Source organism: Carassius auratus, unplaced genomic scaffold (assembly GCF_003368295.1).
Source record: "Carassius auratus strain Wakin unplaced genomic scaffold, ASM336829v1 scaf_tig00215406, whole genome shotgun sequence".
NCBI classification, from domain to species: domain Eukaryota; kingdom Metazoa; phylum Chordata; class Actinopteri; order Cypriniformes; family Cyprinidae; genus Carassius; species Carassius auratus.
In genome coordinates this window covers 252501-268097 of record NW_020528072.1, presented here as the reverse complement: position 1 = coordinate 268097, position 15597 = coordinate 252501, and the positions used below count along the sequence as shown (strand labels likewise).

The following is a 15597-nucleotide window of genomic DNA, read 5'->3' as shown; positions in this document are numbered from 1 at the left end:
GTTTAAAGGGTAGTTCATAACACCTGAGTAGGTATGTAACGATTGCAAAGATAAATTTAGAAATGATATGTAATTAATTATTTAGTAAACCGATATGTTATTGTGATTATTATTGTTACATGTTCATAATGACAGTTCGTGAAATCAGTATCGTGAATCGAATCGAATCATCAGTTGAGTGAATCGTTACATCCCTACAGCTGAGGATCACACACTAACAGTCAGTAAGTTTAAAAAAACATTTTTATTTTTTTATTAAATTTTTTTGAGAAATATTTTTGAAAATGAAACATTTATTTTAGAGAACTACTGTTATGTTGTTATTTCATTGATATACAGTATGACACAGACTTGGGCATGCTAAATCATTCCATTCGGAAAGGAAGTGAATGCATTGTCTTCCTTTATTATTTTTGGTTGCAATTGTTACAAGGTGTAATGATTAGTGAAAAGTTTTATTTGAGAACTCTGTTGATGCTTATTAACACATTCTCACCCTTTGAAACATGGCCAAAGAGAGATTCCTGAACCTTGAAATTAAACCTCCAATGTACTGTAGTATTGAGTTTAATTTTGTATAAATGTTATGATTGCTCGTATGGGCAACTCAGTCTATATACAGTCACGTGGAAAAAGAACATATGATCCAAGATGTAGTTCAGTAGTGTGTAAATGTTTTGTTCACATTGCTGGGTGCTAGAATTCTCTAATAAGTTGTTGTTTAGCAGATGGTTTTGTCCAGTATATGTACTGTGTTTATTAAAGGGTCCCCCTGGAGTAACCTTGGGTTAAGTGACTTGTTCAAGGGCCCATTGGTGATAGTTCATGGATCGCCCCTTGTGGGATTCAAGCCTAGAACCTTATAATCTCTGTCTTTAATCACTTCTGCTTTTAGACATTCTTGAATGTGTTTGATATATGACTGTGATATTTGTCATATGATATCTGTCTAAGATTGTTTACTATTTTCTTGTGCTCTTGTAAGTTTGTGATTGCTGTTTGCATCTTTGGAGATGCCTTGTGTTTTAAATGAGAAAGACATGCTGCTGATTAGCACAGACCGGCATTATCAAGAAAAAAGGAAAAGTGAAGAAATTGTATTCTAGCTTTGATGTCGTATTTGGCAACCTTGGCACCTCGCACGGATGATTATAGCCTAAGGCTGACTGCTAAAATAGACCACTGTTTACTCAAAAATAAAATAAAATAAAATTGTGAATTTGATACAGTCCCTCATAGTGTGGCTGTTTTTTTTACACAATTATATATTCTGTTTGTTTAATTGTTTCTCTTTTTTGATAGTTGTAATACATTTAATATGTATTTTTTTTTTAATCTCTGGATTTGGTAGCCAATTGCATATATACTCTTAATATATTAGGTATAGTACAATAAGATCTACACAATTTTAAAATATTTAGTTTTAGTTTTGTTTAGTTTATTTTAGTTTTGCGTGTTGTTTTTGTTTGTTTGGTGTTTTTCAGTTTGTGTTTGCTAGTTTTTGTTTTGTTTGCTTTTGTTTTATTTTCGTTTTTTTTTGTGTTTTTTTTTTTTGTGTGTGTTTTTGACTGAAATCTGATTTATTGGTCATTGATGTATATGCTGGAAAAGATACTGGAACTATTTGAAATTCAAATTACAAATGAAAATTTTATGAACACTGGCCTGTCGCGATAATTAGATAACCGTGATTATTATTACCGCGACAACTGCGATGATTGTGCTTTTTATATGGCACAAGTCGGAGTCATACACCAAAAGAAACAGAAGAGCACCATTTTTGTTTTCATGCACTGTATAGCCTATATCGTCTGTAGCCATTCCATATCTTAATGTGAGGGACAGATCTGTATTTACATTGTTAAATTTAAGTTTACAGAAACTCGTCTTCCTTCTGCTGCAGCTGTCAGTTATTCTTCCCTCATCATTCAAACAGCATGTCACGTTCGTTTATGATAGTCAGCACGGAAAGACTGTCTCTCTAAGATGATATATTCCCATTATAATACTTGATGTGTACATAAAGATCTGGGGATTCTTGTTGCTTTAAGCATATTCTTCACTCTGATGTGCATAAATGCTGCAACTCCATGTTGCTTCAAGTGCATCATTCTGCACCCTGGATGTGCAAAAGAGATTTGTGCCGGTCTGTTTGAAGCGTTTCACATTATCAAAGTTTTTCACACAGACAGTCTATTAGAAGCTTTTATTTTTCTCATGATTTCTATCTTATTTTCATGAATGTATTTTGTAAGAATACAAATAGTTAACAGAATAAACATTTTTAAATTGTATACTGTATATTTTTGGACAATTAATTGTCAAATTAGATGTTTGTGACAATCCTATACAGCGGTTTCTGTAATCACACAGACATCAACTCGCTTAAAGATGGGTTTATTTGCACTTCTGATTTTTAATGATTCTAGCATTGGTGAAAAAAAAAAGATGGCGTCTCGGGTTTCCTCCGAGCAGTGAAGATTTGAGGAGGTACGAAATGGTGTGCCGCCTTTCCGAAGAGAACAGTAAATCAGACACTGCTTGGGCTCCACCAGTGCATGAAATAGATGCAGTAATGAATTTGCAGTCAGTACATTAGCATGCTTTAGCCTCTGTCTCAATTCTTCTGAGTTCTCACTTCTGATAATCGTCTCTCTCATATTCTAAAATGCAAATTGCATTCGTATCAGAGCAAAGCTAGTAATAAATAGACACAGCTCCAAATTTAGTTTTCAGAGGAGTTTTACAGCTACAACGCTCAAAATGAGTGAAAACTATGAAAATTATATTATAGTTGTGTGTGTGCATGGATATCTGGTATGTGTGCATGGATATTGTGGTTTTGTTTCATAGTTATAGCTTTTTGCTCTTTTAAAGAGGTTAATAAGTGAAATTGCCTCTGTTTCAAAAACTTTGTTTGTTTGTGCATTTTAGACTCAACCAATAGCATTAGTTTGTGGTACTATAATTTGTTTGACAAATGGCGGACAAGGCATTTTTATGAAAATTTTGTCATTGCTCTTGCAGTAATTACTTTTTGCAATTCAGTTGGTTTATAGATATAATGATGCATTTAAGAGTCAAATTAGTTCAGTTTTTTTTAGCTCTTGCATTAGCAAAACTGATGTTTTAATGCTTACATTGCCTTATCACTCTTTCCTTTTTTTAAAGCATAGTTGTTCCCGCTCATCTGTTTTTGTCCTAAACTAATGCAATCAAAGTGAAGGGCCTCGGAAAAATGGCCAATCGGGGTGGTGGGGAGACAGAAAATGAAAAAGAAGAGTAGAACTGTTAAATTACACTTTAATTTTCACATCCTGAATAGGAAGGGAAAAGGAAGCTAATATGACAGAAAGCGTATTGATTTGGCTTACAGAGCATTCAGTAATGAAGTGTGGGATTGCATAATTCAACCCCTATTGTTGCAGATGTAATCTGGGATGTCTGCTTTTTTTAATTGAATGCAATGCAGCTGCTGCTAATGGCATGTTATTCTTGAGGGCTGTGATAGGGATGTGGTAGCTGTGAACATTTCTCAGCTGCTGTCAGGTTATGATGTCTGTTTTAGGTTGCATGCGTTTGATTATCAGAATGATTTCCTTACTCGCATAAAAAAAATAAATTAAGATTAAATTAGATTTTTTAGACCCCTTTATGTGAGGCATAATGCACATGTCTTGTAGTAGTATAATATGTATAATAATTATAATGTACTAATAGGGCTGGGTGATTTGACCAAAATTTTATTTTAAGTTTATAATCATATCACCAGTTTAATAAAATAAACCCTCTGCAAGCACTCCAGGTGCTTTGAATCTATTTCAGATTTCGCACTTGTTACCCCGTCTTATCCTTTTAATCAGGTCTTATCTTTCTTCTGGTGGATTTGGGCAAACAGGGTAGTTAACCTCTTGACTAAAGAATCCCTGTTGCTTGTCTGCAATAATAGCAAGCTCATCTGAATCTATTGAAAACCTACCAGGCGGAAAGTTATAAAGGGGCTTCACATAATAGCTGTAAATTTAGGCATGTACGACAGGAAGACATGCTCCTACCAAAGTTAAGAGGCTATCGAATAATCCCTGCCAATATTTCTAGCACTTGCACTGAGACTGAACGGAGATGATGAACACATGATCTCGTGTTTAAACAACCCCATCTCACGGCAGTTCGTAAATATTTTACAAGGTGGCTTATTCGTACGAATTCGTACGACCACACTCGTACAAATTTATACGATTTTTGCCAAATCGTATGTATTTTACAAGTTGCACAATTCGTATGAATTCGTAACCGTCACTGGGGTTAGACACATCGTATAAAATCGTATGAGTGAGGTCGTACAAATTCGTACGAATAAGCCACCTCGTAAAATACGTACGAATAGGTCATGAGATAGCGTTGGTTTAACAGATGAAGCAGATGTTTAAATCGTAAGGGTAAAGTAATGCATGAAGGTTTTGTTTGTTTTAGGTCTGTCACGAATGAGATACACTTCCGTTTGTTCGATGGCATCACCACTAAAGGGCTAAGTGCATCTTTGTTCTACTTGAGCAATTCATTACTGTATGTTAATTTGTTGCTAGCGCCAGGAGCTAGCCAAACAGAGCCCACAGCCCTCCATCTGGCCAGGCAATTTCAAACTGAGATGGGTTGTAGTAGGTGCTGCTCACGGAGGTGGGGGGAAAGATGAATAAAAGGGGGCTTTTTAATGGTCTAGTGTGCATTTATTGACTGCAGGGAATTTTCTGAGATTGGACAGCGGCTAAATTGCCCGCTCCCTCCGAGTTATTCATGAAGTCACAATGTAAAGCAATAATTGCCTGGCAATAGTAGATGCAATTTCTATGAATGCATGTCGGGCCACTTTGCTTACAAAAGGCGTGACTGGCTAAGCCGCTGTGTAATGATGGAGGTGCACAGAGCATCATTTCACCTCAAACGAAAGTGATCACAGAAGAACGTGTCATCTTTGTGTGGCTTTCCTTGGTTTATACCTTTCATATACATGAAATCACTTTATTAAACAAGTAAGAGAGAGAAATGAGTGGACACACAATTATTATTATCAGTTCTGCCTTTATGATGCCTGGTTTTGTGGTCTTCAGGTTTAAAGCTGTCTAAAGGTGTGATTTTTTTGGTTACTTGATCAATAGGGCTGTAATACATGACTCCAGCATTTTAGGAGTCATTGATTTGCATTTTTTTTATATGAGAAAAAAATAAATGAGACACTCTTAACTCAAAATGTGTGGTGACCCATACCAGTCTGCATTCTGTGAGGTGATATTATTACATGACACGGGATGTTTTTATTCACTTTCAAGTAGTTATCTAAGGAAACTTGCTATTAGCGCTCAAATACCTTGTTAAGGCTGCACAAGCTGTACAATTTTGTCTTTAAGAACATAAATAAATAAAAATATCCATCTCCTATGTTGATTTGCATTTAGGCTTATGTGTAAAATTTTATAGGTGATTTTTTTAGGTGTCACTAACATCACAGAATAATAATAACAATAAAAAAAGGCCAAAAATGGTTGTTTTAAAACAAAAACATTTAATATTACTCAGCATAATTGCTGCATAACAATGCTTAAAAATCAGTTATTTTTTTGTGCCACATTTACTCTATACATTCAATAATAAAGGAATGGATGTACTGTATAATTTCAGTACAGTAACATAGTGTCCATAAAGAGAATTTTATAGACCCAGGCTGAGACCAAGAAACATTGTTCTGTCTACAATTAGAGTGTCTGGAATATTTATACGAGTGTTTGTTTTAAACTAAATAAATTAAAAAAAATAAATTTAAACTAATAGATTGTTGTTGTTTGCTATGTATGGATTCATTTATTTATTTGTTTGTTTTTATTTATTTATAGCATTGTAGTTTCTGTGTTTTTATTTATTTATTAGTTTATTAATTTATTTATGCATGTATTTGTTTTTTTTTATATGCCTTTATTAATGTCAGGCAATCAATTTTGTACCATAAAATTTAATTAGAATTTTGGTATTTGAAATTATGTGATGTTGATTATATGATGTGAAATTATGTACTATTGATTTTTAAATATGCATTTACTTATTTATTCTGGATGCCGACAAATGATTTGACCTGGCACTTTTGCTGTATTGATGTGCTGAGGTTAACAGTTCATTTTAGCATGTCAAGTTTGTGACAGTATTGCAAATTCATGTTTCCTTTGATGTAAGACTGATCATTATTCTTGTTGTGTTTTGTGCACAGTGAGAGCAGGGACAGCATAAGAGGAACCTCTGCTGCCTCCCCATTAGTCCCCTGGCAATAACATGCTCTGATGATGGTCCTACAAAGCATTTTTCAAAGGCCATCTAATGGCTTCTGCCTGCTGCTGAAATATGTCATTAATGTCTGTGGCAATTATGAGAGTTGTCAGAGCTCCAGCTTTGTGCCGCTCTGTCCACGGATGAAAGGGTTGCGGGAAGAGAGAGAGGAAGGGCTTTTGGAGGGAATAAGTAAACAGTAGAAGGGGTGATGGGGAGGTAGTGGGAATTGCTTTACTTGGGTATTAATTGCGCAGAACTTCGTTGCTTCCACAGAGCAATATATATCTTTTTTAATATATATATATATATATATTAAAATATATTATATTATATATATATATATTTGATATTGTTGTTCTTAATGAAGTTAATATAGAACTTTCCTTAATGCTCTTTTAAAGTTTTAAATCTTGCTTTTAAAGATATGGGTCACCCAATGTGGGTTTATATATAATATATTTAATAAATAATGTGGGTTTATATAATTATTTATAAAACATATATAAATAAATAATATTTGTAATTATTATTTTTTTCATTGTATTTAATTAATATTTAATTAATCATGTTATTTAAACTATAATCATTTTTTTTTTTTTTATGTCAATTTAGGGATATTATGTATAGGAATTTTAAACCAAAAATTCTGTAAACTAAAAATAGCCAAATAAAGTTGTTTTTAAGAGTTAGTAATGTTTATATAATAGGTTTGATTTAAGTTGTTAACCTCTTGTAATGTTTTTGCTCATTTTTACAGTTGTAAAGGTTGAAATCTCTTTGCTGAATGATATACCCAGCAAATTCCATCAGGGATCATTTTGTACACCCAGACTATTCCAGGAGTGAGGTGCCTTTAGTTGGACAGAGCTTATAGCAGAAGCTTTGTGTGTCCATCCTTCCATGTGTGATCTTTTCAGCTATATTTAGCTCTCACTTTTCCCTGCCCACATAAAATCAGTGTTTTCTGCTGAGTTTGCCTGTCTCACTACACTCTGAACATGTGGAGGGCTTCTCCTGTGCCTCCCTGTGCTGCGGTGAGGACTTGATTGGCTGTCACACTTGTGTTTGCTGAACAGCTCCTGTGACATTGCCTTGATGGAAGACATGATTGACACCTCATCAGATACGACGAGTGCTCTTGTGCTAGTTCGCTCTCTGCTGGCTTGCGGTTAATTGCTGCAGTAAATGCTGCCCTTTAAAAAAAATAAAACAATTCTGGAGAAAAAGTTCCTTTTCTGCCTGAATTTCTTTTTCTGTGCTGCTTTGGAAGTTAGCATGTAAAAATGCACTTAGGTTGGCAGAAATTAAGGATGAAGGCCCAAAACAAGATGTTTAAGGATCTTAATAATATATATTTTTTCTTTAAAAGCTATGGATCGACCAGCTGCACACCACAGAGGCTCGAGGCATGAGTGCAGATGCAAATCAATCCCAGAGTGACTTCCTTTTCACACGCTGCAACACGTTCCTCCAGGTTGCCCCTAGTGGACTGGCCATGTGATTGCCATAGCTGCGGGTGGCTCGGAGAAATGAAGAGTTGGAATAGTGAGAGAAATTGAGGAAGTCTGACTTCCTGCCAATAGCGTCTACCAGTGCCAGGACTGTAAGATGGCAGGTGGCACAGATTTCTTTCCCTGGGGGATTAGCCAGCAAATAATAAAAAAGGATAGACCTCCTTTTCTATCCTTTTTTCCCATGCTGCTGTCCCTCCATTTTGCTGTATTGGTTCCACAGATCCAGTATAGTAGGCGTTGAAGAGGAGCAGGCGGAGATCATGACTGTTATTACTGCCTCCTTCATCTCTTATTAGCCCTGCCTTTCTCCTCGACACATCCTCACCATCAAAAGCCTGTTTGGGTTCTGGGCTGGGAAGGCGAGAACCACGTGTTTTGTATCCACTGAAATAAAGTGTCTTCTCATCACCCTCATAATTATCTCTGAGCAGTCACATCCTATTGGCTTCTCTGGGCACGGAAAAATGGGGTTTTGTGCGTGCTGTAAAGCTGGCCGACCCGTGCTGCCATCGATGGCAGCGACGCTGAGTTTGAGCAGTGCAACAGAAAATGCCCATTGGACAACCTTCAAATCTCCCATCCACTGCATGTGAGGATTAACAGCAAATCCTGCCTGACAGAAGTGTGCTTACTCTCCCCTCGACATCCTGTCAGAAATATCGCCTTCATCCATAGAAGTCTTTTGGACTTGAGGGGGTGTTGCTTGAGGAAACACTCAAAAAGAAACAGACACTGGGGTTAAATTCAAATATTGGATGTGGAGGAACCCTAAAATTTATGGTGATTGTGGTCCTTAGGCAACATATAGTATGACATGACCCTCTCCTCTATCCACAAAAAGCATAATTATCACTGTTAAAGCCGTTTTGTCACTTGTACTAACAAACATAAAATTACCCAAAAACAAACAATTAATTAAAACTGAAATGTGCACTTATACAGACAAATTATATGGTATTTTTTTGGGCTGGGCAACTTTGGCCTTGGAGGGCGACTGTACTTGCTGGAGCTAAACTCTGCAGGACAGTGGCCCTCCAGGGCTAAAGGTGCCCAGCCCTGGTCTAGTGAAATGATTTTGATTTTGGCTGTCCTGTAACTGACTGTAAACAACTTTTGAAAAGTTAAATAAATTGAATAAATAGTTCATAATTTCCCAGAGAATATAACAGTTTGTAAAATCATAACTTTGAGATAAGTCACTCTGTTCTTCCTTCTATAAAAAAATAAAAAAATGTGTGTGTGTGTGTGTGTGTGTATGTGTATACAGTATAATATATATATATATATATATATATATATATATATATATATATATATATATATATATAGACACACACACACTTTTATTGAATGAAGAACAGAGTGAGGTATTACATACAAAAAACTACACACAAAGTGTGTGGCTACAATAAAGACTACAACAGTATATATATGTGTGTGTGTGTGTGTGTGTGTGTATAAAGGCTACAGGTTTTGTGTGTACAGTTTATATATATATATGTTATATATATATATGTTATATATATAGATATTGTGGGAATCCAGTTTTGGGCATCAGAAAGTTTGTTCTGTGAATGTCTGCCACTGCTTAGAGGGAAACATAATGTGTAATGCAGTAAGCACTAATGAAATGTTTTGTTTTTTTCACTGAATGAATTTGGAGTCTTCTATGTAGTGTATCAGACTGGAATACAAGAAATGGTATTCATCGACAAGACTACCAATATTATTATTATTATTTTTTTTTTCTACTCGAGATGCTGAAAACTGTTCTGGATCATTGCGGCCCAGTTTAACCCCTGCACACACACATTGACACACACATATATAGACTCCCCACCCAGTATAATTGGGTGCATGTGGACTTTGTCTTTTGAGAGATGATTTGAATCGGACGACCAGCCTCATATGCGGCCCCATTTGGAGCACAAAAGACTGTCTTTTGTCAGGGTGAGAGGGTTAAGAGAGCTCATTTCACGGCAGTTTATTTGCTCTGGTCCCAAAGGGACGTCCCTCAAAAAGTACTATCAATTCTACCAGCTGGTGTTGGGACGGGACAGCACAAAGACCACCGTGAAACTGACGTCCCATTTAAACAGCATTTAAGACAAATGAGATGTTGGGGAGGGAACCTAGTGTTCATTGTGTGTGTGTGTGTGTGTGTGTTGTGTGTGTATGTGTAATATTTTTTTACTGGTAGCAATGATCCATGCAAAATGTGCTTCTTTTATGTTTTTTTTTTTTTTTTTGTCTTTTCTAATTCATAGCAAATTAATATGCTAATTAATACCAATATTTATTGTATTTTCTAGATTTTCTTGCAGTGGCTTTTTGGATAACACTAGCAAAAATGTAATGAATATATATATATATATATATATATATATATATATATATATATATATATATATATATATATATATATATATATATCTATATATGTGTGTGTGTGTGTGTGTGTGTGTGTGTGTGTGTGTGCGCGTGTGCGCTTAACATTAATAAACATTGAAAAACAAAACAATTTTTTAATTTCATTGAATCTCTAATACTTACCATGGAAACATTCATTTTATCAAGATTTTTGATCAAACAGTAATATTTTATGTTGTATGTAACTTGTAAAATGTAATTTATTCCTGTCATAATGCTACATTTTGCCTGATCTTTTAGAAATCATTCTGATATGCTGATTTGGTGGTCATCTTTTATTTTTTACTGATGTGTAAAACACTTAATATTTAATATGAATACTTAATATTTCTGTGGAAACGTTGATAGATATTTTCAGGATTCGTTGATGTAGAGAAAGTTAAAAAGCACAGCATTTTTAAAAATAGAAGTTATTTGTAACATTATAAATCGTACTCCACAAAATCCCTAAATTTTGAACAGTGGTGTATTAATAAGAATTATGAGAGCTATTATAAATTATTTTAATTAGCACTCAATAAATTCATTGGTCTAGTTAAGAATTGAATTTGTTTAATTTGTTTCTGTTTCGTCAGATTCACAGGCATTCAGCAGAAAGACTCCAGGACTTGTGTTGCTTGAACAGAGGCACCTTTATTAAAGTAGGGCAGCACCTGGGAGCCCTGGACTTCCTCCTTCCTGTGGAGTACACCAGCATGCTGAAGGTCCTGCACAAGCCCATCAGAGCAGTACGGAGGAGATCAGGCAGATCATACGAGAAGACCTGGGAAATAAGGTTCGTTTTTCTGTCTGTCTGAGAAAGCATAAACTGGACAAATTTAGCATTTACTGTATGTTGTCTTTTAATGATCATAAATCACATATTCTCAAGTCATTATTACAGGCTGCTCCTTGTGAGAGAGAGGAGCTGTTATTCAGTAATTGATGTCAGCAGTGTTGATGTCACATGAGAGGGGCTGTGGTCTCCCTCTTCGTATTCTGTCAGCACTTTTGTGTGCCTCTCGTCAGAGCTGTCATCCTGAAAGTGCTCCCTCTCAGAAATGTTTTGACAGGCATTTAAATTTTGGTGGAGATAATTGTTCTGTTCTGAAGATGACCCGTTCAAATCATCTATCAGCTTGTGTCCCAATGTTTTGTGTTCACATCGGGCTGTTTTCTCACTTACACTACACAGCAACCAGGCTATTCAAATTATGCAGCCTTTGAGAAGAGGTGTTTTGTTGCTTTTTGAATCGATCAAACGTATGATTTTACCCAAAGGATGATACACTCTTAAAATTACAGTTAGAATAATCTAAAGACCTTTTATCAATATAAAGATCATTCTGTGCAATGGAAAGATTCCATGGGTGTTAAAGGTTCTTTATGGAACCGTTGATTCCAATAAAGAACATTTATTTGTGAAAGTAAAATGGATGAAAAAAATCCCATGTTGAAGAAGGAAATCGAGCCATATGGGGGGAAATAGTTCTGCCGAAATGTACTCACCCTTGTTTTTGTTTTTGTTTTGGTGAACTATTCCTTTAAGCAATAATCTAGCAGCTTTTTTCTCTCTCTTCTAGTCTTTTTAAAGCATTCTCATATTGTGGCAAAGCAAAGCCCATTGCATTTTATTATTTCAGGTACAGTCAATGTCACAAAATTTCCCAGTTCTGACCTTGAATGAGAAGGACATTTCAAACCTGTAATCACTCACCCGGAGTCTGAGCAGGTAACCGTTAAAGAGCGGCCCTCCCTCGTCTGACCTTGAGAGGGCTACGATTGTACCCGACGCCTCTGGGGTGATGACTGCATCTTTACAGTTTTATTATTGTAATTATGAGCTCTAATAGATCAGTCTGACTTCTTGCTTCACTGCCTCCCCGCCTCCCATTTTTCTCTCTCTCTATCTCACAACCCCCATCCCTCCCTGCCGTATGACAGCCGCACTGGCTGCAACATTACGTAATTCTATCCAGGTCGCGACTGGCTTGCGGAGGTTTCGTTTTTTAGTTTTTTTTTTTTCTCACTGTGTGTGTGCTGCGAAATAAGAAGCATTTGAGACGCCGCTGTTTTGTGTGTCGGGAACTGGAGATGGACCCGTCACGGCTCGTTGGGCTCAGTGCAGCGGGAGAATAATCTGTCTGCCTCTGTGTCACAATAAAAGTCCCCACCCCCCATTTTCTGGCTTTCTCCTTTTGTCTCTTGCTCATTCCATTATCATTTCGTCGTGTGAGTGTGTGGATGTGTAGATTAGGTGAGACTTGCGCTCCTAATGTTGTGCAAGAATAATCTAATGTTGTGCAAGAATAATGCGTCTCTGTATGCTCTGTGTCAGGTCAACGCAAGTGTTTTTTAATGAACATCATTCATCAGGCTTTGGCAGGCATGTTTTTTTGAGGAAAAAATAAGGTAGTAGCGTGTTCTCAGGAAAATTTGGCTGAGAAAATAAAAATAAACAATACAAAATTAAACCATAAAGGTAACTCTATTAGTAGCCAGGTTTTGATCCATGTATTTGGATGTGAATTTTGGGATATTGCATACCAAATAGTGACTGGAAACATGAAGATGCAGGTAAAATTTGGAAAATGTCCAAAAACAAACAAACAAACAAAAAAATATTGGTATTCACCCAGATGATTGGCTCTCAGACATCTGGCTCTGATCACTAGCAAACATTGAGGCTATTATAATATTTTGTCTGCAGACCCTTATGTAATTATTATTTTAATATATATAGATATTTTTTTGTATGTATCAATTTATTTTTGTATACTCAAATTTTATATATATATATATATATATATATATATATATATATATATATATATATATATATATATATATATATATATATATAATTTGAGTTTAATAATAGTGTTAATATATTTATTAAATTGTGTTTTTTTTTTTATCATCTTTAGTGCTGGTTTACTCTTAATACTGCAAGGTAAATGCTGTCTATATGCCTTAAATTTAAAAATGCTATAAACATAGTATTTCTGAATATCCATATATTAGTTTACATCCGACTTAAAAAGCCAAGCCCAGAGAAGGAAACTGCCTCCTCATTACAGAAGTCTACCATACGCCACTGGGCTGTAATATCCAGTGTGCTGTGCCGTGACTGGTTGGCAGTGCCCTTCAAACTGAGTCTCTGCCAGGGCTTTTAGCGAGAGCCTCCTGCACTGTGAGGTAAACTACAGCATCCCAGAATTCCCCCACCATCCCACATATTTATTTATGAGGCCTGGCATGGTCTCGCACAAAATCAAAAAGCTGTTACGGGCGGCTCTGGATCCATTTAGATAAGGAATTATTGATATCACAAAGGTGTGGGGAGGAAGACAGACACTGGTTTTGGTTTCCTCTCAGCTTGCCTTCACTCTATCTCTTTAATTCACTCTTCTTTCAGCTCCTGAGCAACTGAAATGTTATTTCATGAGATTTCCAGTTAATAAAGCCAGGCCTCTGCTTTATGCACTCTCAGCTTAGTAGAAAGCCACTGAGATTGTACATGAAAATATATGTATGCACTTAAGTATTTATATATTGTATATGAAATTATATATATAATTTTGTGTGCATGTGAACAGCATTAACCTCCAGCACAGTGTAAGGGAGGGTTGGGTAGAGGGACTGAAAAAAAGATGAGGCACTTAGTAGTTCAATTATGCAAATATTTATTAAAAGTAATTATCACTTTCTGTTGAAAAATGGAGCTAATTACTCAACACTACCTAGATTTGAGGCCACAGTGGGGCCAAAGAATGTTCAGACAACAATCTGAGCAAGGACTCTCAACCATGAGCCTTAGGCACTGTTTGTTAACAAATAGAAGTATGTACTGTGTTATTAATAATTAATAACACATCGATAATAATAGCAGGTCTTCAAATTTAAGAAAATGTAAATGATAAAGACACACTCAAGTGCTTTTGATGTTCTTTTCCCAAAATATGGCCTGGATTCATTTAGCAGTGTGTGTTTTTGGGATTAACACTATCAGTAATTTAAGATTCATTCACTTCATGTGATTATTATCGTAATTCCGAGATGACAACATCTCTTGCTCTTGCTGAATTATGCGTGAATTATGCAACATTATCATGTTCATTATCAACTCGTAATTACAACTTGTTCTGAGAGCTCTGACTTGGACCATGTGACCGCTGTACCACCTGATCACAGCCAGATTCATATAGGCGTTACATCAGAGTCTGAGGATGTGATAGGCCTTAGATAGGCCTTGCATGGTCAGTTTTACTTGAAGATAGTTTTAAAAGATGCTTTCATATGGTTAACCAAAGAAAGGCCCTGCCACTCATTATTCGAAGGAGACTCAATTAACCTTTTGTGAGACAGTGGGCTGTACAAGAGAGGTTGGCCACATTTGTTATCTACCTCACCACTGCAGTTCTCTTCTTTAGCAAAGACAGACGTGTCAGTCTGTGGTTTCCCCTAGTTTTCTATCATTGCTATAGAGAAATGTTCTTTAAGCTGTCATTGAAATGAAAACACCTCACCTTCATAAATATCCTCTCGCCCGCACAGGTTCACGTTGAGTCCAGAGATAGGATCTCTGTAAGACCCTTCCACAATATTGTATTTAATGTCACTGTTTGGTCACATCATCACTTTTTTTCTGCACCGGAGCATGCAATATAATCTCTAATCGACACGTAGCTTCTTGTCAAATCCCTCCTCAGTTGAGCAATCTGAGCTATGAGATGAAGTTCTTAACCGCTCTTTCAGCCTGGTATAAATAGATCCCATCTCTGCTCATCCCATCTCTTTCCTTCCTCACCTAATATTCTTTTGCAAACGTCCCAAACCATTAGCTCAGCTATGCCCTTGAGGGGGACAGAGTTTTGTTTAAAAGTAATTCTAATTTATTATTTTATTTAATTAAAATTTCACAATTGTATAGTTTTATTTCAATAAGTGCTGTCAAACGATTAATCGTAATTAATCGCATCCAAAAGAAAAGCTTTTGTTTACATAATATATGTGTGTGTATTGTGTATATATATAATGCATATATAAATACACACACATACAGCATATATTTCGAAAATATTTACATTGTATATTTATATTCACATAATTTATATAATATATAGATATATTTAATATATAAACATAACATATTTTTCTGAAATATATACATGCATGTGTGAGCATTTATATATACATAATAAATATACCCACACATACTATGTAAAAAAAAAAAAAAAAAACTTTTATTTTGATTTAGATTAATCGCAATTAATCATTTGACAGCACTAATTTAAATGTCACTGTAAATGATATATTATGCTCACCAATGCTATTTTTATTATTATTATTGTTTTAA

General features: G+C 35.5%; 1 long non-coding RNA gene across 1 annotated transcript in view; it reads left to right on the top strand.

Moving 5' to 3' along the window:
• The first annotated feature begins 10792 nt into the window (after positions 1-10792).
• LOC113094531 (uncharacterized) overlaps positions 10793-15597 on the top strand; it is a 25221-nt gene continuing 20416 nt past the window's right edge. Inside the window, exon 1 of the long non-coding RNA XR_003288116.1 lies at positions 10793-11034. This is a non-coding gene — a long non-coding RNA (uncharacterized LOC113094531). The remainder of the gene's footprint in view (positions 11035-15597) is intronic.